The sequence below is a fragment of the Oncorhynchus keta genome, chromosome 15 (genome assembly GCF_023373465.1).
Source record: "Oncorhynchus keta strain PuntledgeMale-10-30-2019 chromosome 15, Oket_V2, whole genome shotgun sequence".
Lineage (NCBI taxonomy): Eukaryota > Metazoa > Chordata > Actinopteri > Salmoniformes > Salmonidae > Oncorhynchus > Oncorhynchus keta.
In genome coordinates, this window is record NC_068435.1 from 34619653 (window position 1) to 34642701 (window position 23049).

The following is a 23049-nucleotide window of genomic DNA, read 5'->3' on the forward strand; positions in this document are numbered from 1 at the left end:
GAAGTCAATTCTCTTGCAGAGCACAGTTTGTGTACTAGATATTGACAATACGAGGGTACAGCTGAGGTCATGGCATTGTCGTTTTTCATTGGCTTAGGGACAAAACCTGTTCTGTGCTTTAAGCGTTTCACCAACTTTTTTTTAGCAACATTGCAGCTGCGTTATCAGGCCTGGCTCCTGCCCCTCCATGCTCGCACGCACGCACGCACGCACGCACGCACGCACGCACGCACGCACGCACGCACGCACGCACGCACGCACGCACGCACGCACGCACGCACGCACACACACACACACACACACACACACACACACACACACACACACACACACACACACACACACACACACACACACACACACACACACACACACACACACACACACACACACACACACACACACACACACTTGTACTTAAGCCCAAGGTCATGACAGTGTCAGACCTACCAAGGCAAGGCAGTGTGACTGTGGGAGAGGAGAGGAGAGGAGGGGAGAGAGGTTCTCTGGCAGAAGGCTGAGCCTGCTGTGGGCTGTCACAGATTGTCCAAGGCCACGGTGACCAGAACCCAGCCAGTCAGCTCTCTCTCTCTTTTTCTCTCTCTCTTTTTCTCTCTGGGCACAAAAATGAGTCTATAGATAAACCCATCCAATTGTGAGTCTCACTTTTTCCTTGAATTATAGATGGGTTAACTGACAACGTCAAGAAAATGATGTGCGCACCCAAATATATAGCAACAATGACAAGAAGCTGCCATGTGGGGAATCCTAAGTGACTCAATTCAGCTAGTTTTATCTTGATCTTGAAACCATGTCTTGTTTTGAGGTGTTTTGTCTAAAGCTTTCCTGGTTGCAGAGGACATCCAGACTCTCAGCTCCCTGCTTTGATAACAAGGTGACCAAATATTTACCTGGGAAGAATAGGGACACGGACTGATTTCTACTCGCTCTCTCTCGCTCTCTCTCACTCTCTCTCGCGCTATCTCTCTCGCTCTCTCTCGCTCGCTCTCTCTCGTTCTATCTCGTTCTCTCTCGCTCAAAATCCAATTTAACTTGCTTTATTGGCTTGACGTAACAATGTACATATTGCCAAAGCGTACTTTGGAGCTTAAGTGATTTGTTTACAATATTAGCATAATTAAAACTATTATAATACAAGATTGTCCCGTTGGCAATCAGTAACAACAATAATCAAGTGGAAAATAACCATACAATGGGCAGTAACACAGTTTTTCTCAATTGCTAAAACACTAAAACCCATTGGCTGAACAAAGTTCGGCTCGGGTGGCTGAGGTCCTTAATGTTCTTCTAGAACAAAAAATAAAATTGCAAAGAGCAAAGCAGAGTAGTAATTTCTGATCAATTTTGAGCTACTATGATAGAACATGTTTTCGTTCATCAAAAGACAATGACGGAAAAATATGAATATTTTTTTAGATTAAAAATGTACTTCTCCCTGAGAATTGTATGTTTTGAACAATGTGTTTTCTATTTTTCTGTGTATTGTTTGCTGACTGCTTGAGAGTGTATATCATTTTGATCACTTTGTTTATGATTTGAGAGCAGTGTTTGATTTTGAACACAGGTAAAACTGTTTTGAGGCGAATGTTTCATTTTGCAAGAGGATTCAGAGGTTATGTAAATAGTGCTTGAAGATGAGGTCTTGTGTTGAATGTTTTCAGGAAATGGAGCAAGGTATCAGAAATTGTGTTTTGAGAAACTGTAATAACAATGGCATAGAGCAGTGGTTCCAAAACCTTCTGTAGTCCCATACCCCTTCAAACATTCAACCTTCAGCTTGTGTACCCCCTCGAGCACCAGTTTCAGGACACTCTCAAATGTTGTTTTTTGCCATCATTGTAAGCCTGCCACACACACTATACGATACATTTATTAATCATAATAATGAGTGTGAGTCTGTGCCTGTATTTAGTTTTCCCGCTAGTGAGGGCCGAGAATCCACTCTCAAACAGGTATGTGGTTGCAAACGGTATTAGTGTCTTAACAGGGCGATTTGCCAAGGGTAGGATACTTTGAGCGCAGCCCAATTTTGAAATCTGGCAGTGGCTTCTGATTAAAATACATTTTCATGGAACCACTTGTTGCAATTTCGATGAGTCTCTCTTGTTCAGGTATCAGTAAGTGGACTGGAGGCAGGGCATGAAAGGGATAACTAATCCAGTTGTTTGTGTCATCCGTTTCGGGAAAGTACCTGCGTAATTGCGCACCCAACTCACTCAGATGCTTCGCTATATCACATTTGACATTGTCCGTAAGCTTGAGTTCATTTGCACACAAAAAAAAATAGTACAATGATGGAACAACCTGTGTGTTGTCCTTGTTAATGCAGACAGAGAGGAGCTCCAACTTCTTAATCATAGCCTCAATTTTGTCCCGCACATTGAATATAGTTGCGGAGAGTCCCTATAATCCTAGATTCACATCATTCAGGCGAGAAAAAACATCACCCAGATAGGCCAGTTGTGTGAGAAACTCGTCATCATGCAAGCGGTCAGACAAGTGAAAATTTATGGTCAGTAAAGCTTGTCTCTCAATTCAAAAAAGCCATGTAAACACTTTGCCCCAAGATAACCAACGCACTGCTGTATGTTGTAAAAGCTCTACATGGTCGCTGCCCATATCATTGCATAGTGCCGAAAATACACGAGAGTTCAGGGGCCTTGCTTTAACAAAGTTAACCATTTTCACTGTAGTGTCCAAAACGTCTTTATTTTTTTCTTAATTTTTACCCTGTTTTTCTCCCCAATTTCGTGGTATCCAATTATTTTTTAGTAGCTACTATCTTGTCTCGTCGCTACAACTCCCGTACGGGCTCGGGAGAGACCAAGGTTGAATGTCATGCGCCCTCCGATACACAACCCAACTGATTCTTAACACAGCGCACATCCAACCCGGAAGCCAGCTGCACCAATGTGTCAGAGGAAACACTGTGCACCTGGCAACCTTGGTTAGCGCGCACTGCGCCCGGCCCGCCACAGGAGTCGCTGGTGCGCGATGAGACAAGGATATCCCTACCGGCCAAACCCTCCCTAACCCGGACGACACTAGGCCAATTGTGCTTCGCCCCACGGACCTCCCGGTCGCGGCCGGTTACGACAGAGCCTGGGCGCTAACCCAGAGTCTCTGGTGGCACAGCTGGCACTGCAGTACAGTGCCCTTAACCACTGCGCCACCCGGGAGGCCCAAAACACTTTCAAGCTTCAAAGTCAAGGTATTGGAGTGGCCATCACAAGCCCTGACCTCAATCCTATAGAAAATGTGTGGACATAACTGACAAAGTGTGTGCGAGCAAGAAGGCCTACAAACTTGACTCAGTTACACCAACTCTGTCAGGAGGATTGGGCCAACATTCACCCAACTTATTGTGGGAAGCTTGTGGAAGGCTACCCAAAATGTTTGACCCAAGTTAAACAATTTAAGGGTGATGCTGCCATATACTAATTGAGTGTGTGTAAACTTCTGACCCACTGGGAATGTGATGAAAGAAGTAAAAGCTGAAATAAATACTTCACTCTTTCACATTCTTAAAATAAAGTGGTGATCCTAACTGACCTAAGACATGGGAATTTTTTACTAGGATTAAATGTCAGGAATTGTGGATAACTAACTTCAACTGAATACAGTACACATTTTTAAATATTTTTTTTATGTGAATCACATTTTTATTTAGCGTACCCCCGACGGCATTGGGCGAATCCCCTGGGGGTGTACATTGTCAGGCAGAAACAGAGCGCTGGCAACCCACAGCGTCTTCCCCTAACAGGACTGGTAACCTATTCTCACCAGATCTTTGAAACCTTGAACAAGAGTTTTAAATTTTATATGGTTTTATATTTGTAACATTTTGTCAGGAAATGCAGCTCTGTCTCAGGTTCTGCTGTGGTTGTACAGCCTTTCCTACAGGGCCGCAGGTTTCCACCCGTGTCTACCCTTCTCAATGGCAAGGCTGTGCTCACCAAGCCTGTACTTTGTCAAGGTTTTTCTATGGTTTTGATCAGTAACCATGGTCAAGTAGTTTGCCATGGTGGACTGTCGATTTAGATAGCGCTGCATTTTGCTTTGTGCTTCCCTATAGCGAATGTAGTTTTGTCTTTTGACTGCTGTTGTCATTTGGTTTATTCTGATTGATTGGATGTTCTGGTCCAAAAGGCTTCAGTGTGTTAGTAGAACAAGTTTGTGAACTCAGCCTCAATGAACACCTGGATGGTGGTCATGATATAGGACTTGTTTTACTGTGGATAAAGATACTTTTGTACCTGTTTCCTCCAGCATCTTCACAAGGTCCTTTGCTGTTGTTCTGGGATTGATTTGCACTTTTCGCACCAAAGTATGCTCATCTCCAGGAGACAGAACACGTCTCCTTCCTGAGCGGTATGATAGCTGCGTGTTCCCATGGTGTTTATACTTGCGTACTATTGTTTGTACAGATGAACGTGGTACCTTAAGGTGTTTGGAAATTGCTCCCAAGCATGAACCACACTTGTGGAGGTCTTTCTTCTGAGGTCTTGGCTGATTTCTCTTGAATTTCCCATGATGTCAAGCAAAGAGGCACTGAGTTTGAAGGTAGGCCTTGAAATACATCCACAGGTACACCTCCAATTGACTCAAATGATGTCAATTCGCCTATTAGAAGCTTCTAAAGCCATGACATAATTTTCTGGAATTTACCAAGCTGTTTAAAGGTACAGTCAACTTAGTGTATGTAAAATTCTGACCCACTGGAATTGTGATACAGTGAAATATCAGTGAAATAATCTGTCTGTGAACAATTGTTGGAAAAATTACTTGTCATGCACAAAGTAGATGTCCTAACCGACTTGCCAAAACTATAGTTTGTTAACAAGAAATTTGTATAGTGGTTGAAAAACGAGTGAATGACTCCAACCTAAGTGTACGTATACTTCCGGCTTCAACTGTAAACCACGTTGTCGTGGTTATATCTAAAGTACAGTTCGTTTTAAGTTTTGCATTGTGTTTTAATAAAACAAGTACATTCTGTGTTATTCAAGTCCTGCCGGTTTTGATGTTTCAGTCAGTGATTTTGTACCAACTGTATCATCCATTTAACATTTTTAGAAACAAGAGGGAAACTATAAGTAACATTATCAATGAGAACAACAACAACACAAGTAAACTTCCCAACTTCCCGACTGGTGTTTTATTTGTCCATTTCAGAGCTTAGTAACTAATTAAGCCCCTTCTTTATCCTCTCAATCCACATCAAGACCCACAGAGAGAGCCTCAGCTCAGCTCCTGTCAGCCCTGACTGGCACATCTGCCGGGAAAATATCCTGTCTCCCACAGGATCAATACAGTTGAAGCAGTGGCCACTATGCCTGAATGGGTTTACTGTCACTTTTCTCATCAGTGAGGTTTGTGTTTTGTGTCAGGGCCTGACAAAGGCCTCCCTAGCCACCATTGTCCCGTTAAGACAAAAAGAAGAAGAGAGGAGAAGCCCTGCTGCCACTGTGACCACGGTGGGTCCTGGCTGTGCTGTGGTCAGCAAGGGGGAATGGGATTTAAAGTGTGGACCTTGTCACCAGGGACAACATGGCTACTTATTATTAATCTGGAGGGAGTGTGTCTATGTGTGTGTCTATGTGTGTGTGTGTGTGTGTGTGTGTGTGTGTGTGTGTGTGTGTGTGTGTGTGTGTGTGTGTGTGTGCTGATGCAGCAGAGGCACCTGGAGGTCAGGAACAGAGGCATGATAGATACAGCTGATCGCCCCTCAAGGAAGTAAATGGGGTGGGGGAGGGAGGAGTAGAGCGCTCCTTCCTTCGGACATTAAGGACGTTCTTTGTCAATGTGTCACTCAAATGAATTCAAGGTGGCTTTGGGACTTCAGGGGGAGGGAAGAAAGAATGGGTGGAAGGGTCCTATTCAGTGAGGTGTCCTTTCTTTCTTTCTCTTTTTGATGGGCATTTATTCATCGAGTTCAAAAGTGGTGAGATGCTCAGTCTTTGAGAACTTTCATAGGGATGGGGTTGTCTGGATATTTCAGTGATACTCTTACATTTAGATGATCGGATTTTTTGTTTTAATTAAAGAGATTTGTGCTTTTTGAGATTGGTTCTGTTTGATTTTCTTTTAAAGAATCACGTTTTTTAGATTTCGGTTTTGATTATTTTTATAAACAGGAAATGCATTAAGAAAAGATGATGTCACTGATTTAAAGAGATTTTTAATGGAAATTCCTAAGCCGCACACATTCAATTGCCAAAACATATTCCATTGTCTATGATCAGGTTCACATTGGGTAGACATCAATAGGAAATTACAATGAAACATAAAAATATTTAAGTGTTGTATATAACTTTTTATAATTTTATTATTTTTCATTCCTTATAATTATTAAAGTAATGATCTCATCTCTGCTCAGACAGTAGCAGTCAGCAAGCTAGCCAGGCCATATAATATTATGTGCTCCCCATACTGTACTGTCTTTAGTCATGCCATTTAGCTAGCCTGCCTATCTTACTGCAGAGCTGTCTGACAATATAATTTTACCTTTAACTTCAATTTCGTTAGGCATACTTTCACAAACTGTCTCTGTCACTCTGGTAGTTTGTCTACATTTCTCTTTCACACGGTCTGTGTCTATCCAACTTCACATTGCAGGCGTAAAAAATATATCAGTCCAGAGATCTGTATATAATGACGAGATGCTCATGTCTCCGCCCCAACAATGGGAGTCATTTTCCGAAAGGCGACAACTTTAGGTACAAATCAATCCCATAGAAATGCATCGGGCTTATTTTGGACAGATTTTGACCAGAGTGAAACATCTCACTTCGCCTCTTCCTCTCTGATCTGTTTGAGCTGGAAAAAACAGGTGCAATGCAATATGGTCATTGTAGTTAATTACCACGTTTCTGCGCCGAACTAGGATAAACATGGGGCGGCAGGTAGCCTAGTGGTTAGAGTGTTGGGCCAGTAACCAAAAGGTTGCTAGAGAAAATCCCAGAGATGACAAGGTAAAAATCTGTCATTCTGCCAGTGAACAAGGCAGTTAACCCGCTGTTCCTAGGCTGTCATTGTAAATAAGAATGTGTTCTTAACTGACTTGCCTAGTTAAATAAAGGTTAAATGGAGAAAAACTAAAAACATTTGCTTAGTAAAAACTCCCTTCAGCCCAGCGTCCCACATAGTTTTTGACTTGATTTCTTTCAGTGAATGATTTGATTTGTCTCTAGAGCAGTGGTTCCCAAACTTTTTATAGTACCGTACCCCTTCAAACATTCTACCTCCAGCTGCGTGCCCCCTCTAGCACCAGGGTCAGCACTCTCTTAGATGTTGTTTTTTTGCCATCATTGTAAGCCTGCCACACACCCACTATACAATACATTCATTAAACATAAGAACGAGTGTGAGTTTTGCTCTTTATTTTTCCATCTTACATATAAAATGTTATTTGTTCATTGAATATTGTGAATAATTTACCACAGGTTAATGAGAAGGTTGTGCTTGAAAGGATGCACATAACTCTGCAATGTTGGGTTGTATTGGAGAGAGTCTGTCTTAAATCATTTTCCACACACAGTCTGTGCCTGTATTTAGTTCATGCTAGTGAGGGCCGAGAATCCACTCTCACATAGGTATGTGGTTGCACAGGGCATCAGTGTCTAAACAACATGATTTGCCAAGGCAGGATACTCTGAGCGCAGCCCAATCCAGAAATCTGGCAGTGGCTTCTGATTAAATTCATTTTTCACAGAACCTCTTGTTGCAATTTCGATGAGGCTCTCTTGTTCAGATATCCGTAAGTGGACTGGAGGCAGGGCATGAAAGGGATAAGGAATCCAGTTGTTTGTGTCGTCCGTTTCGGCAAAGTACCTGCGTAATTACGCACCCAACTCACTCAGATGCTTCCCTATATATCACATTTGACATTGTCCTTAAGCTTGAGTTCATTTGCACACAAAAAAGTCATACAATGATGGAAAGACTTGTGTTGTCCTGCAGACAGAGAAGAGCTCTAATTTCTTAATCATAGCCTCAATTTTGTCTCGCACATTGAATATAGTTGCGGAGAGTCCCTGTAATCCTAGATTCAGATCATTCAGGCGAGAAAAAACATCACCCAGATAGGTGTGAGAAACTCGTCATCATGCGAGTGGTCAGACAAGTGAAAAGTATGGTCAGTAAAGCTTGTCTCTCAATTCAAAAAAGCCACGTAATCACTTTGCCCCATGATAACCAGCTCACTTCTGTATGTTGTAAAAGCGTTACATGGTCGCTGCCCATATCATTGCGTTGTGTAGAAAATACACGAGAGTTCAGGGGCCTTGTTTAACAAAGTTAAGCATTTTCACTGTCGTGTCCAAAATGTCTTTCAAGCTGTCAGGCATTCCTTTGGCAACTGCCAGGCCTGTTGACTCATCCAGCTGTAATGCATATAATTCACTGGCTTGTATGCGAAGCAGTAATTGTTTCAAAACATCTCCTGCCATGTCACTGATGCGTCGTGAAACAGTGTTGTTTGAAGGCATTGTCTGTATAGTTTTTTGGGGCCTTTTCCCCTGGTATTGTCCCAGCCATATCCACGGCAGCAGGAAGAATTAAGTCCTCCACAATAGTATGGGGCTTGCCTGTCCTAGCCGAACTGTTCCCTCGTGTCATCTGATAAGACTGTGTTTTGATAATATTGCCCTCCACCCATGATCCATGGCTTCAGATTTCCCCTTTTACACCCCATAACAAATAGGCCTGTCTAAATAGCAATTGAAGGCCAGGCCAGGACAGGGTTTGGTCAAACTGAACATTAAATGTTTAGGGTTTAGGGAGGGGATGAGCAGTGAGGTGTTGACCAGATGCTCAAATGGAGATGTGATGATGCTGTGATGATGCTATCGGGGTGCATAAACCATTACAGTGAGTAACTGAGCTATGTTCCTTTTTTTCCTGTCGTCTTCTGTTATGTGAGAGGAGTGATTAGATAGGTACCAGTGAGTTTGTACAGGAATGAGAGGTATGTATTATTATAATAAACATTTAAAAAGTTGTTTTATTTGTTTGGGTTAAATGTGAAGAACTTACTAATAACACTATATAGTAGATGTAGTACTATGCAGCAATAGTACTTTGACATATGTAGTGTTGGTTTTTACAGTAGTAGGCTTACTATAGTAGAGCTGTTGACAGTAGAAAGACTTAAAGGAAACAAGCATGTCCTTTCAAGAACATGAAGAAACATATTATTGTAATTTAATTGAACATTTCTCAATTATGATTGTTTCTCTTTTTTTTGTGTATACTTTAGTGCCTATGTAATAACCATTACTAAGGAGAGACGTGTAAACTGGAATTTATTGTTTACTTTCAATATGGCAGTTCAGAATAACTCCGTAAATATAAAAATATTCCAAGGGCCAAAGGTTCTATGTCCTTTTCTCTTGTTCAGCTAGTTGGACTGGTGTTCAACCATGACTGAGCAGTGTTGTAAAATGCAGAGCGGATTCACTCAGGGCTTGAATTTTATTCGGCCTTCTCAGCGAGCATGGTAAATCATCAGTAATTCCCCACATTGATTGAGTTTGTCCCCCAGGCCTCAAATTAAATTTAAAAAGAACAACACTAAGTGAAAATGTTCTATGTATTTTTTCCCCCACATTTAAAGAGGGCTGAACATCCTGATTTGGCCTTGTTTTTCATTATGAAATGCAGCAGCCATGTGATTCAAAAATTGTCTGGGGGTTAATTATTTTGTTTTTTTTAACCTTTATTTAACTAGGCAAGTCAGTTAAGAACAAATTCTTATTTTCAATGACTGCCTAGGAACAGTGGGTTTAACTGCCTGTTCAGGGGCAGAACGACCTTCCGGTTGCTAGTCCAACGCTCTCACCACTAGGCTACCCTGCCGCCCCATGGTGTGGGTGTCTCTTGTGTGTGTGTGTGTTCGAACATGGCAAGCGTTTGTACATTCTCTCTGGCAAAACAGTACAGTTACAGTAACTCACACTTCCAGATAATGTGAAACAGTCTATCAAGGTATTGTGTCTTGAAGTCGCCTAGGCTAGCTAGTGTTAGCCAACTTCTTTCGGCAATTAGCTTCAGCCAGCTGGTGTGCGACTTTGGCAAAGTTGGTTTGACATTGGACATTGGATAGCCCTGACATTGGATGTGGCACATATTTTAGTTGTCTCATTGAATGCTTTCAATATTGGCATTTGAATAACTACAATTTATAGTTGATTTGAGGTTTTTAAGTCATTGAAACTTTGAGCTATTAACCTTTTTTTTTATATTGTCTTATGTACATTGTGTAATTTACTGATGGTCCCTAACTAGCCCCATAGGGATATCCATTGTCAACCAAATTGACCATTGCATGTTACATTGGTGCCGTGATCGGATCACTGGTTGCTGCGGAAAAGGAGGAGGTCAAAAGGGGGGTGAGTGTAACCAATGTGAAATGGCTAGCTAGTAGGTGGGGTGCGCGCTAATAGCGTTTCAATTGGTGACGTCACTCGCTCTGAGACCTTGAAGTAGTTGTTCCCCTTGCTCTGCAAGGGCCGTGGCTTTTGTGGAGCGATGGGTAACGATGCTTCGAGGGTGGCTGTCGTCGATGTGTGCAGAGGGTCCCTGGTTCAAGCACAGGTAGGGGTAAGGAGAGGGACGCAAGCTACACTACCAGCTGTGGGCATGTGGGCAGGATTAAAATAAACCCAACCCAAGAAACTGTTACGGTTACCTTCATTCCATGACTTATCATTTTTTCCTATCATCTCGCAAATCTCTGTTTTGGACGAGACTGACTTTATGACCAACATTATCCTATTTACACTTTATAGTCAATTTTGACACTACAATAAATGTTTCTGACTCATATCGATGCCACAATTTTCAAAATGTGAAGTTGCATTTTAGGGGCAGTTGCTCTTTAACATAGTAAAACTAAGATGGGGCAAGTGTGGTACAGATGAAGAATCTTGATTTGAGCCAGTTTACTACAGCAGAAAACTTATCCTGCAGCAACAGGAAATGTGAATTAGTATGTGGATTATAATTAATCTGCATTTTTGTATGCGTTGATACATTTTTGTAATGGAAAATTAGGTCTTTAGAAGCCTTTTTAAACCTCAAATAGTTTTACATTTCCTGCAATAAGGTGATCAAATTAAGATCCTACACCTCTATTTTGATTAGGAATTTTTTGTGTATCTAAGTAAATGTTGTAAACTTAAATATTTTTGTTGATTTAGCTGCCTAGAATTTGCCCTGTCTCCCACTTTATGGTGAACAGTGTGAAAAGCTTCAATGTTTATTTTCTGTCATGCAAAGGAACCAAAAATGTTATTCTATTCTATGTAACCAAAAACCGACTTTTCAACTAGAGCTGGCAACAAATCCTTAGGAGACAGAACAGAGTTTTCCAACTCTGTGTATCAGTTTATATAGCATCTATAGTGTCCTAATAGCAGCTGTTTAAGCAAGTCTTTGTTAATAAATGATGCTGACCTTTGTCTGCTGTGGTTGAGGCTGGGATTTAGTTGAAGGTTAAATGCCTTGCCCTTATACTCATCCTCCACTGGGCCAGAGCAGAGTGTGCAGGGAAGGCTGGGAGGCAAGGCAAGGTCAGCACTCCAATCAACCTGGTGCAAACACAAAGGCTGGGCTGTGCCCCTAATGAATTGGCCCCCCAGTCCCACAGAGTCCCTCACAACCACAGGCCACAGCTCTCATCTGCCCCGCCCCCAGGCCTTCTCAGGCACTCTGAGCCCTTCTCCCCTTTCACACGCACCCCCTAACCTCCTAATTTTGAAATGACTTTTATAACTGGACAGTAAACTTCCAGTGGCTTAATGATGATGACTTCTTCATCTGCCCAAATGCTCCTTTTGTCCAAACTCCCCCCAGCCCCCCCATCAGCCCTTCCCCAGCTCCTCTGTCACAACAGGCCTTAAACCCTAGTTCACTCCCCTTTATAGTCCCCACTGGCTAATCCACCCCACCACCCACCACCCTTACAGCCCCAGGCTCTTGTTCCACTTTCCTGGCCCTGGCCTGGTTGAGCTCTCTTTTATTTTCTCTGTTCTGCTGCTGCCGACATCAGCTATGGCATTCATCTGGAATGCTGCTGCTCACTGCCTTTTGTTTGTGTGGCTTGGCTCAGCCTGGGGGGAAGGGGGGTGGGGGATTATAGCAGGGGGACAAGCTGCCACCCGGCTAGTAAGTGACAGTGTCACACCTCACACCGTGGAGGTAACCAACATGGGAGAGACGAAGGTGCAATGGGGCTCGGCGAGGGACTTTTCACATTGGGGTTGTGTTGTCGTTGTTTTGCCATCTTGTTTATTCATGCAGCAGGTTTGTTTTCTTATTGTAAGTCTTCAGACACACTGTCCCGTTTAACACCTCGGCTCTCCTTTCTCTCCTACACACCTGATACTGATCCCTCATCTCACGCAATTCTACTATGACATTTTACTTCCATAGTCATTGACTCTGTTTCAGTGTATCTTCATTTTGATGGTTTTTTTTTGTGTTGTAAAATGACCCTCTCCACATAGTTTACATCAGGTCTAAATGTATAGGTTTTAATGTATGTTTTGACCTCGGCACGCAGTTAATAGTGCGGTTCACGTTCCCTTGAGTCTCAAATTGTTACACATTTTTTTTCCCTCGACATTTGCTTTTGAACATGTTATACTTGTATCAATTAAGTATCGCAACACCTGTCAGGTGTAGTCATTGGAGTCGGTCGTTGGAGTCGGTCGCTGGAGTCGGTCGTTGGAGTCGGTCAAAGCTGCAATGTGCTCAATACAACCCAATGAAGCTGAGTCAGTGCTGAGCTAAGACAAAGCAGCTTTCCCCCTGGGAATCCAGAAGACAAGAGGAGGAATGGAGGCAACCATCTCCTGTCCCCCTTGGAATCTAAAGACAACAGGGGATAGGAGACCCCCAGTCCCCTATCCCCCCCTCTCCCTTCCCCCTGTCCTCTAGTCACCCTGTCACGTGACCCATCTTTCCTCAGGTGGCAGTGGAGGGTGGAAGGGCCACTTCCCCTTTGTCAGGCCCTTTGGCTGGTCCTCAATACAGTGGTGAGGGATGGTTGGAGGGAGGGCCACAGGGCCAGCATTCAGACCCAGGCTCTTTTGTTTTCCCACACAGGGCTCTTTTGAGGCCAAAGAAACCGCTGGGTTTACTCATTATCTTCATTTCAAACGGGTCTATTTAAACGTGGCTGCTGTGTCAAAGTCAGGGAGGGAGGGAGCTACTGCTGGGAGCTGGGGGAGATGAATCACACCGTGAGACTCCTCTTCTCAGGTTGAACTTGCTGCTAGTGCTGGTCTGTACCAAATTAGCTTATTTGGGTAGTTTTCGAGTGGTCATATGTTGATTTACCTCAGACAGGAAACTGTAATGTTTACTAAAGTTGCTTGTCTCTTCTTAGGGCACAAGTCATCTCTTTCTTTCATTCTTTACTCCAACTGTTTCAAATGGACTACCCCCGGGAGCCTATAGAGTCCATACAGACAGACAGACGCTGTGTCGTATAATAATGCAATGGACACGAACCTCCACGTTCAGCATAGAATGCGCGATGTGTGTATGATGAATGAGTGGTGAGGAGTAATGGAGCCCTGATTGGCTAATGCCCCGGTTTATAGCTGTCTCACACACCGCCTGTGGCCGGCGTACTATAACCATTGGTGAGGAGGTGAGAAGAGTTATACGGACAGATTAAACCAACTGTTGACTAGATCTGCTGTAATGAACTGAAGACTAAGGCAGTCAGTCAGCCACACTGCTTGCCTGGCTATGCAAAGATGCAAATGAAAGAATTACAGTTAAACAATATGGTCGTGATCAACATCCTCTGACTTAATGCTTCATCGGTCTGTTTATTTCTCTTGAATGATCCAGGATAACATAATTATGTTATGAATCCATATTCCGGATCCAATATTTTTGTAAAGTAATGTTAAGATTGTTATGAATGGCTCACCGACTGGCTTTACTCAGGCTTGTCATTTTTCTAAGAATGGACTGTTGAATAGAAGGTTGCAGGTGAAGGAGACAAGCGACATATGGTGTTATCGTGAATATACTGTATAGCCCTTTTGAGGTTGTTTTAAGTCTCCCTAATGTTGGATTTAAGGGTGAGAATAATAATGTTGTCATTGGCACATCCACAAATATCAATGGAAGACAAAGTGTTAAAAGGGTCCGTGGCAAAGTATGGAGTGGAATGTGTCTTTTCTACTGCCAAGTAGCTGTGTGTTGACTTGGGAATTTTCTTAGTTTGCTTGAGAAATTCTCAGCAACTTTACTTGAACATAGAAAAAGAAAAACAAGACCCAGACATAGGGATGACAGGCTTGTTTGGGAAATGTTTTTATGCATAGTAACCTTTTAACTGGTCACTCCATGGACGAGGCCAGCGTAAATTATTAACAAAGACTATTTTGTGATTGCAGCCAAAACAGGAACCAGGCATTGTGAGCAAGGAATGATTTGGCAGTCAGTTAGCTGCTTAGATTTAGCGTTCAAAGTCATATGAAAGTGGAGATGTGAATGTCACTGACACACAACAACCCTTTGCTCTATCGGCAGTGGGTCTGTAGGAAGGGGAGGGGGGTGTTATACTCAGCAAATAGGTTGGGATCTGATTGCAACATTACAAATGTGTTGTTGTGAGAACCTAAAATGTTCAAAAGCCTAGTTATAACATTCCGTGTGAGGGAAACACTGGTGAGGAGAAGGTGAATTGATTAGTCCCCCAAAAGTCTCCAAAGTTCCTATATCATTGAAAAAAATAGTGTTCTGTTATGTTGTTTATGCACTTAGGGAAACTTCTCTACCTGTACAGTATATTAGCCATGATGTTACGTAATTTAATTTATTTTCACGGAATAAACCCAAAATGATTTAAAGTCATATCATGCATTTCTTAGTTTCCGTAAAATCTGTCACCCCAGCGCTCCATTGGCCCAGTGTTAGTCATGACGAGGCATTTGACCAGCCAGCCAGGCTATAATGACACTATAATCCTTGACATCTGTCCACCCAGCGCCTGTTGATTTGTGGTGGCGGAAGGTGGATCCCCAGTTTATTTATTTTGGCCAGATGAGCCCTTGGTATTTATAGCGGGGGTAAAAAAAAAACAGTCAGGGGTCCATCCCAGTCTCCAACCCAGGCCTGCAGTCTGTTCTGTAGGGCCAGGGTCCCAGCCCGGCCAAGAGGGACAAAATGCACAGAGCTGACCTGACATTCTTCTTGTCCCTATTTTGCCAGTGGTTGGGGTTGCCCTATCTCTAAATTGGCCCTAATAAAAAGGAAGGGAGTGGCAGAGAGAGAGGGAGAGACAGGGGTGAAAGTAAAGAAAGAGTAAGGGGGGGGTTGATTTAGACTAGATTTGTTTCTTCTTCTTTGGTAATCTAAGAACTGTATAGGGATAGCAGTTCCATTTCTCCAGTGTGTCATCCTGCTGAGTCAGGGTTTCCCCCTGTGTTGTTGGCGTGTTAAATGCTGATGGTCACGCGTGTCGGGGTGGTGTGACCGTGTGGCAGGAGGGGATGTTGCCCAATGTCTTTGTTTCCTGGCCAGGCAGGACGGCCCTCCAAGAGCATCTGTCACTACAGGGGGTCAGAGGGGCTAAGATGAATGAGGCCCCAGAGAATTCACTCCACACACAGCAAATGGCACAACATAGGGGAGGGACAAGGGGACTGGGGGAGGGTGTGTGTGTGTGTGTGTGTGTGTGTGCTTGGGTGTGTGTGTGCTTGACTCGGAGAGAGAGGGGTTCTGCTGTACTGGAGGAAGGAGGAGTATTTGCTGTCCACACTGTCGTGGAGTTTAATTACCAAGGAGCTGCTGATGGCTTGGGGACACACCAGATGAGAATTATTCAGCCCTACGTCTCCTTGGATATTTCCTCACTCTTTTCCTCTTCCTCAGGACATACCTATCACCCAAAATGGACTATAATTCATGACTTTGTGATTTATTTATTTTTGCATGGTGGAATTTAGTGTTTGGTTTTGGAGCGTTTTATGTTGTTGTTTGTGTTATCGAAGTGCTGCCTGGCTGGTGGAGAACCCTTGGAAGGTATGGAAGCATTTTACATTGTTTACTCTGGATTTCTACCAACATGATGTTGATGGCTCAGCTCTTAGCACCTCATTTAAGGGACCTGGAAATGTTAGTCCTTTTTTGCATAACCCCCATCCCCCTCTCCTCTGCTATACTGATGTGTACTCGTCCTCATTCATGGGTTTTCTAATGTTGACAGTACCTTCTTAGTAAAAAGGGTTCCAAAAGGGTTCTTCGGCTGTCCCCATAGGAGAACTCTTTTTGGTTCCAGGTAGAACCCTATTTGGTCCCAGTCAGAACTCTTTTGGCTTCCATGTAGAACCCTCTGGGAAAATGGGTTCTACATGGAACCCAATAGGGTTCTACCTGGTATCAAAAGGGTTATTCAAAGGGTTCTCCTACGGGGACAGCCAAATAAACCTTTTCGGTCCCAGATAGCACCTTTTTTTTCTAGGGGTGTAGCCTACAGTCATTGTTCCTGTATTTCTGTGAATAATAAGATATGTAATCCATTTACTCAAATGACTAAGGTAGTCTGTTTTAATCATGATCTATTGCCAGTAATGATGACTGGCAGAAGCTTGTGTGAATGTTTCAATTATCAAGTAAAGAGATAGTCAGTGGTCGTCTTTTTACCATGTTCTGGATGATCTAAATCATTTTAGACTATATCACTATGTGTTGTAGAAAAAGCATGTTCAGGATCACCGGGACAGTGTCAAGTTGTTTTCTGCATCTACCCCGGCTTTCCCTTTTTTTCCCTCTTCTCTTTTCAAAATGTGTTTGTGTGTGGCGCACACACACACACACACACACACACACACACACACACACACACACACACACACACACACACACACACACACACACACGTCTATTTGTGCCAGTGCCTATGTACACGTAGGTGGATACAGTAGCAAGTTAGATTTGTTAACGTGAAACCCTTGGCTGAATTCAACACTGCAGTGTTACCTTTGAAGGAAAGGTTCCGGGAGTGATAGAGTGGGTCTGAAACAGGTTGTGACCAAGGGGAAGTTGATGTAATCCCTCTCTATCCTGCCTCTATCCCTCCATTGTCAGGAGTGTAACGTCATTATGCAGATGAAGGAAGAAACAAAAAAAGGGGAGTGGCCTGGGGGAAACAGAGAAGGAGGGAGGGAGGGAGAGAGAAGACAGGGAGGGGTGGGAGCAAGGCTAAGCTCACAGTGTTCTTGGAGTTAAATCTCTAACATTTCTTAGAATTTAAATCCACATCACTCTAAAATAGGACCTCTGTTTTCGCATCGTTCATCAACAACGAGTTAGCTATTTTATGCATACGCATGCACGGAGTGCTGTCTGTGTGCACATGTGGGTGTTTGTGTGTGTGCGTTTGTATGTGTGTGTGTTTTGTGCGTGTGTACCTCTGCGGCCACCGCCTTAAATTCCCTCCTTACACCCCTCAGGCAAAATTCCCTACCAGCATGTCATGCTGAAAGGACCCTAAAATGTCATTACCAGAAGAACAGGATCCCAGCCGTTAGGCGCCCGAGGCTGTGCCTGAGTATGTCTAGATTTACGGCTCCGATGGGTCAGGCACATCTCATCGGCCATCTGCAGTGTCCTAGATTATTATTACTATTAGTACAATTTTTTGTACCTTCTTTTCTTATTGTTGTCACATTTAGTTTAGTCCATGCGTTTCTTGTGCATATGACACATAAACTTCATTTAATTTGGCAGCCACAAAACTATTTCAACACTCTGGCCAAGGGGGGCGGGGGGGGTCAGTCAATGCTGTTGATAGTGACCCTGTGATCATGGACACAGATACAGGGTTATGTTAAGAGTGATATGTAGTCTAGGCCAGTGTTATAAGAATGTCTCATAGAATGGGTTATATTACTGTGGATGCAGAGTTCGCTGCCTAGAGGGCCCTTAAAGCGTGTATCTAGAAGTGAAGGAAGATTTGGATGTTCAGTCTGTACTAAAGAGAATGTTCCCTAAACTCATGCAGCGTTCCGGTTAAAGTTCTAGCACTGTCTGACCTGGATGGTATGGAATTTGCATGACCTCCCTTATCCCCTTATCCCCTTGTCCCTCCCATTGACCATGTAGCTCTGTAGTTTGATTAGTCCTATCAGTGTGAGGCTAATCATTCACAAAGTTAACTACTTCAATGTGGTTAACAGGACAAATCAGTGTGCATGTAATGCCAGCGCAAGGACTTGGGCCCCAGACCTCAGGCAGGGGCAGATTAGGGACACTAGGTCCCAAAAACTGCATAACAAGGACCATGCATTACAGGATGGTGACAGGGAGCATTCTTGTGACAGTCAATGTTTTGAAGGGAACTTTGTATCAGCTTAGTTGTTTAAGGTCTAGGAGTGGGTAAACAATGCTCGGGGTCAAAGTGGAAGTACAGATGTAGGATCTTAATTTGATCACCCGGTTGTTGCAGGAAATGTCCTGCAAAGCAGGAAATGCAAACGTGTATTCAAGGTTTAAAAAGGTTTCTAAAGTTTGAAATTTCCACTTTTAAAATGTCAGACTTAATTTCAAAAAACAAACATTTATAAACGCCTCCAAAAATTCCATGAATTATAATCCACACCAAAATTCAAATTTCCTGTTGCTGCAGGATTATTTTTCTGCTGTGAGAAACTGGTCAAATCAAGACCTTTATATCTGTACCAGTTTTTAGTAGTTGGTAGTGTGTGTGTGTGTACTAGAAGTCGACCGATTAATCGGAATGGCCGATTAATTAGGGCCGATATCAAGTTTTCATAACAAACGGAAATCGGTATTTTTGGACACCGATTTGGCCGATTTTCTTATTTTTTTTTTTACACATTTAACTAGGCAAGTCAGTTAAGAACACATTCTTATTTTCAATGACGGCCTAGGAATGGTGGGTTAACTGCCTTGTTCAGGGGCAGAATGACAGATTTTTACCTCGTCAGCTCAGGGATTTGTTTTTGCAACCTTCCGGTTATTAGTCCTACGCTCTAACCACCTGCCTTACAATGCACTCCACGAGGAGCCTGCGTGGCAGGCTGATTACCTGTTACGCGAGGGCAGCAAGAAGCCAAGGTAAGTTGCTAGGTAGCATTAAACTTATAAAAAAATGATCAATCTTCACATAATCACTCGTTAACTACACATGGTTGATGATATTACTAGTTTATCTAGCGTGTCCTGCGTTGCATATAACCGATGAGGTGCCTTTCTCATCGAATCACAGCCTACTTTGCCAAACAGGTGATGATTTAGCACTGTCGTTGCACCAAAACTAACCATAAACATCAATGCCTTTCTTTAAAATCAATACACAAGTATATATATTTTAAACCTGCCAATTTAGTTCATATTGCCTGCTAACATTAATTTTTTATAATTAGGGAAATTGTGTCACTTCTCTTGCGTTCCGTGCAGCAGTTTGGGCCGCCTGGCTCGTTGTGAACTGTGTGAAGTCCATTTATTCCTAACAAAGACTGTAATTCATTTGGCAGAATTGTACATCATTATGACATAACATTGAAGGTTGTACAATGTAACACCTATATTTAGACTTAGGGATGCCACCTGTTAGATAAAACACAGAACGGTTCCGTATTTCACTGAAAGAATAAACGTTTTGTTTTCGAAATGATAGTTTCCGGATTCGACCATATTAATGACCTAAGGCTCGTATTTATGTGTGTTATAATTAAGTCTACGATTTGACATTTGATAGAGCAGTCTGACAGAGCGATGGTAGGCAGCAGCGGCATCGTAAGCATTCATTCAAACAGCACTTTTGTTTCACCGATCGTTTCAATCTGTGACGTCACTCGCTCTGAGACTTGGAGTAGTTGTTCCCCTTGCTCTGCAAGGGCCGCGGCTTTTGTGTAGCGATGGGTAACGATGCTTCGAGGGTGGCTGTTGTCGATGTGTTCCTGGTTCGAGCCCAGGCAGGGGCGAGGAGAGGGACGGAAGCTATACTGTTACACTGGCAATACTAAAGTGCCTATTAGAACATCCAATAGTAAAAGGTATATGAAATACAAATGGTATAGAGAGAAATAGGCCTATAATTCCTATAATAACTACAACCTAAAACTTCTTACCTTTCATATTCATATATTTCATATCATGTTCTGAGCAAGGAACTTAAACGTTAGCTTTTTTTTACATGGCACATATTGCACTTTTACTTTCTTCTCCAACACTTTGTTTTTGCATTATTTAAACCAAATTGAACATGTTTAATTATTTATTTTAGGGTAAATTGATTTTATTGATGTATTATATTAGGTTAAAATAAGTGTTCATTCAGTATTGTTGTAATTGTCATTATTACAAACAAACCCCCCAAAATTGTCAGATTAATCGGTATTGGCTTTTTTTGGTCCTCCAATGATCGGTATCGGTGTTGAAAAATCATTATCGGTCGACCTCTAGTGTGTATGTGTGAGCGCCCATATACAGTTTGTGTATGTGTGAGCGCCCATATACAGTTTGTGTATGTGTGAGCGCCCATATACAGTTTGTGTATGTGTGAGCGCCCATATACAGTTTGTGTATGTGTGAGCGCCCATATACAGTTTGTGTATGTGTGAGCGCCCATATACAGTTTGTGTGTGAGTGTGCGCACACATGTGCATACACGTGTGTATTTGTGTGTGTATGATTACAAACCCTAACACTCTAGTGTGTTTTACAAAAATACCCAGAGGCTACCGTATCACATAACCCCTGTTCACCGCCAACAGTCACTACATATGTCATGGTTTTGTGCAATCTGCTCCTCTTAACTTTTGAGTGGCCTCTCTCATTGCTCTAAGTGCAGCCATTCATTTTCATGGTCAGACATGTTGTGTGGAATAGTTGTACTGACTATTTAAAAGCATTTGTGTGTCTTTCAACCTTGAGTTTCCTTTCAATAGGATTTTTTAAATATTGGGTTTGATTTGATATCTTGAGATGAAAGGTGCTGCAGGCCTATCGTGTGTTATTTGCAGCAAATTCTTCTCCTTGCATACAGTATATAAATGGTATCAAAGCCTGATTCGACGCTGTCACCTTTAAATACACCAGTGTGGCATGATCGTCTTCCTTAGTGCTAATCAGTTTCAGACAATTAGCCAACTATAAACCTTTAGCCTACTGTACAGTATGTGTCCTGTATTCCATATGTCTGTTCATTTGGATCCTTGGGTGAAGATTCATTCTGTTAATCTCATGTATTCATCTGACCAACTCTCTTTAGGTCTAGAACAGTGCTGCTGAGGGGGATGTCACTGCAGGACGTTTCGACACAGTGGTTCTTCTGACCCATCATGTAGTAGAGGAGAACAAATCCCTTCACGCCTGGGAACAATTACACAAGGTAAGGTTAGCTCCGCCAAAATGACGTGATAATACATGAGATTATTATGTTTTTAAAGCCGTGTCGGGAAAGCGAGGTAAAGTCCGAATGGGAAAGATGTATAAAGAGAGAAAGGAGAGTCTTGTTCCTTAGGGCACACCGTAGCAAAACGTGTCAAAACGTAAAACCATAACAAGCATTTCTTTTTGGACAAGTTCAGATGGTACCTCCCCATTTCACAAAATATCTGACAATTTTCTTCAATTTAATTCCTAATGAACAAGCCCTATTTTTTTTCTCCCATATGGCCTCCTGGAATTTTCAAGCTTGTCACAGGACCAGACCTTAGTTCTGCCCGGGGGTTAGATTCTTGCAATATGGCCATTATGGCCACCCAGGCTCAGGAATCTGTGGAAGAATCTGAGACCGGTTTTCTGGTCAGCTTCCAGTTGCCTCTGAGAGAATTGAGATCTCAGTCACTTCACTTCTCCAAACATGATTCTGTCACTACCTGAAAACACAGATCAGACACTATTTCATCATTCATCAAACAGAAGCACGTCAAATGAAATCACGCCTGAAATAACTCCTGACCACCAATTCCTCTCTCTCACTCCTGCTCCAGCCACATCCATTAGGCCACCTTTGTCCCGGTGTGGCTTTGTTGTGATGGAGCACGTGTTGAAGGGTCTCATCTGTGTTCACCTCCCCACCTCTCCCATGTGTCAGCTTTGTGAGGTCACCACTATGGCTTCACTTTGTGAGGTTTAAGGACAAATCTGTTCTCTGCTGCTCTGGGCTCTCGAATTGACCTGGAAGTCCTCCGGAAAACCTCTTAAGGCATCAGCATGCTTCAGTTCGGCGAACCGAGTAAGAGTGTGCTCTCATACTAAAAAGAAGTTTTCTTGAAAAAAAAATAAAAAAGCGGCAATATTACTGTTTGTCTATTTTGAGACGCCGAAACCAGGCTGAATTAATTTGTCATGTTTCTGCCGAGAATTCTTCAACTAATTAAGATGTTTGGTGCAGTATTTCTCAAGTGTAAAAATTTGCACGAAACTGACCTTGGGTAGTTCTATATCTTTCTACCTTTCTCCATCCCATCCACCCGTCAGCTGAGGGAGAAATACTGAGAAATACTGTAGCTTCTTTATGTTAAGCTGCTTATCTCTGTCAAAGCACAATCAGGCACCACACTTAATCTTGTCCTTTGTCTGCCTTGGCTGGCCATATCCCACCCCCTCTCTACCTCTCTCAAGTCAAAGGGCTTTATTGGCATGGGAAACATATGTGTACATTGTCAAAGCTGTCTCTCTCTCCCTGTCTCTCTCTCCCTGTCTCTCTTTCTCTCTCTTGCTGTCTCTTTCTTCTCAGTCTCTCTGCGCCTTTTCCCTCTGGGTAGGTTCTTGGGTAATCAGCCAGGCTTGAACCTGTCCAGGCATGGGACACGTTAGGGCAGGAACAGGACCTCGGATGGCTAACTGTTCCAACTTGATTACCAAGCCTGCCGTTTATTGATAGAATAAAAGGGTTCGGGGTTTTAGACAACCTGGCTAAAGACAACCTGGGAAGAGGCATGCTTCTTCATTTTAAAAGGGTGAACAAAAACGCTTTTGAGTAGAATCAACATAGAAACTCAATAGTGCTTTGTATTGATCTCAGTG

General features: G+C 42.8%; 1 protein-coding gene across 1 annotated transcript in view; it reads left to right on the top strand.

Annotated features, from left to right (window-relative positions):
- The window catches only part of greb1l (GREB1 like retinoic acid receptor coactivator), a 76015-nt gene that overhangs the window by 18047 nt on the left and 34919 nt on the right, over positions 1 to 23049 (top strand). Inside the window, exon 2 of the mRNA XM_052464263.1 lies at positions 21287 to 21406. The gene's annotated coding sequence lies outside the window, so the exon portion shown is untranslated. The remainder of the gene's footprint in view (positions 1 to 21286; positions 21407 to 23049) is intronic.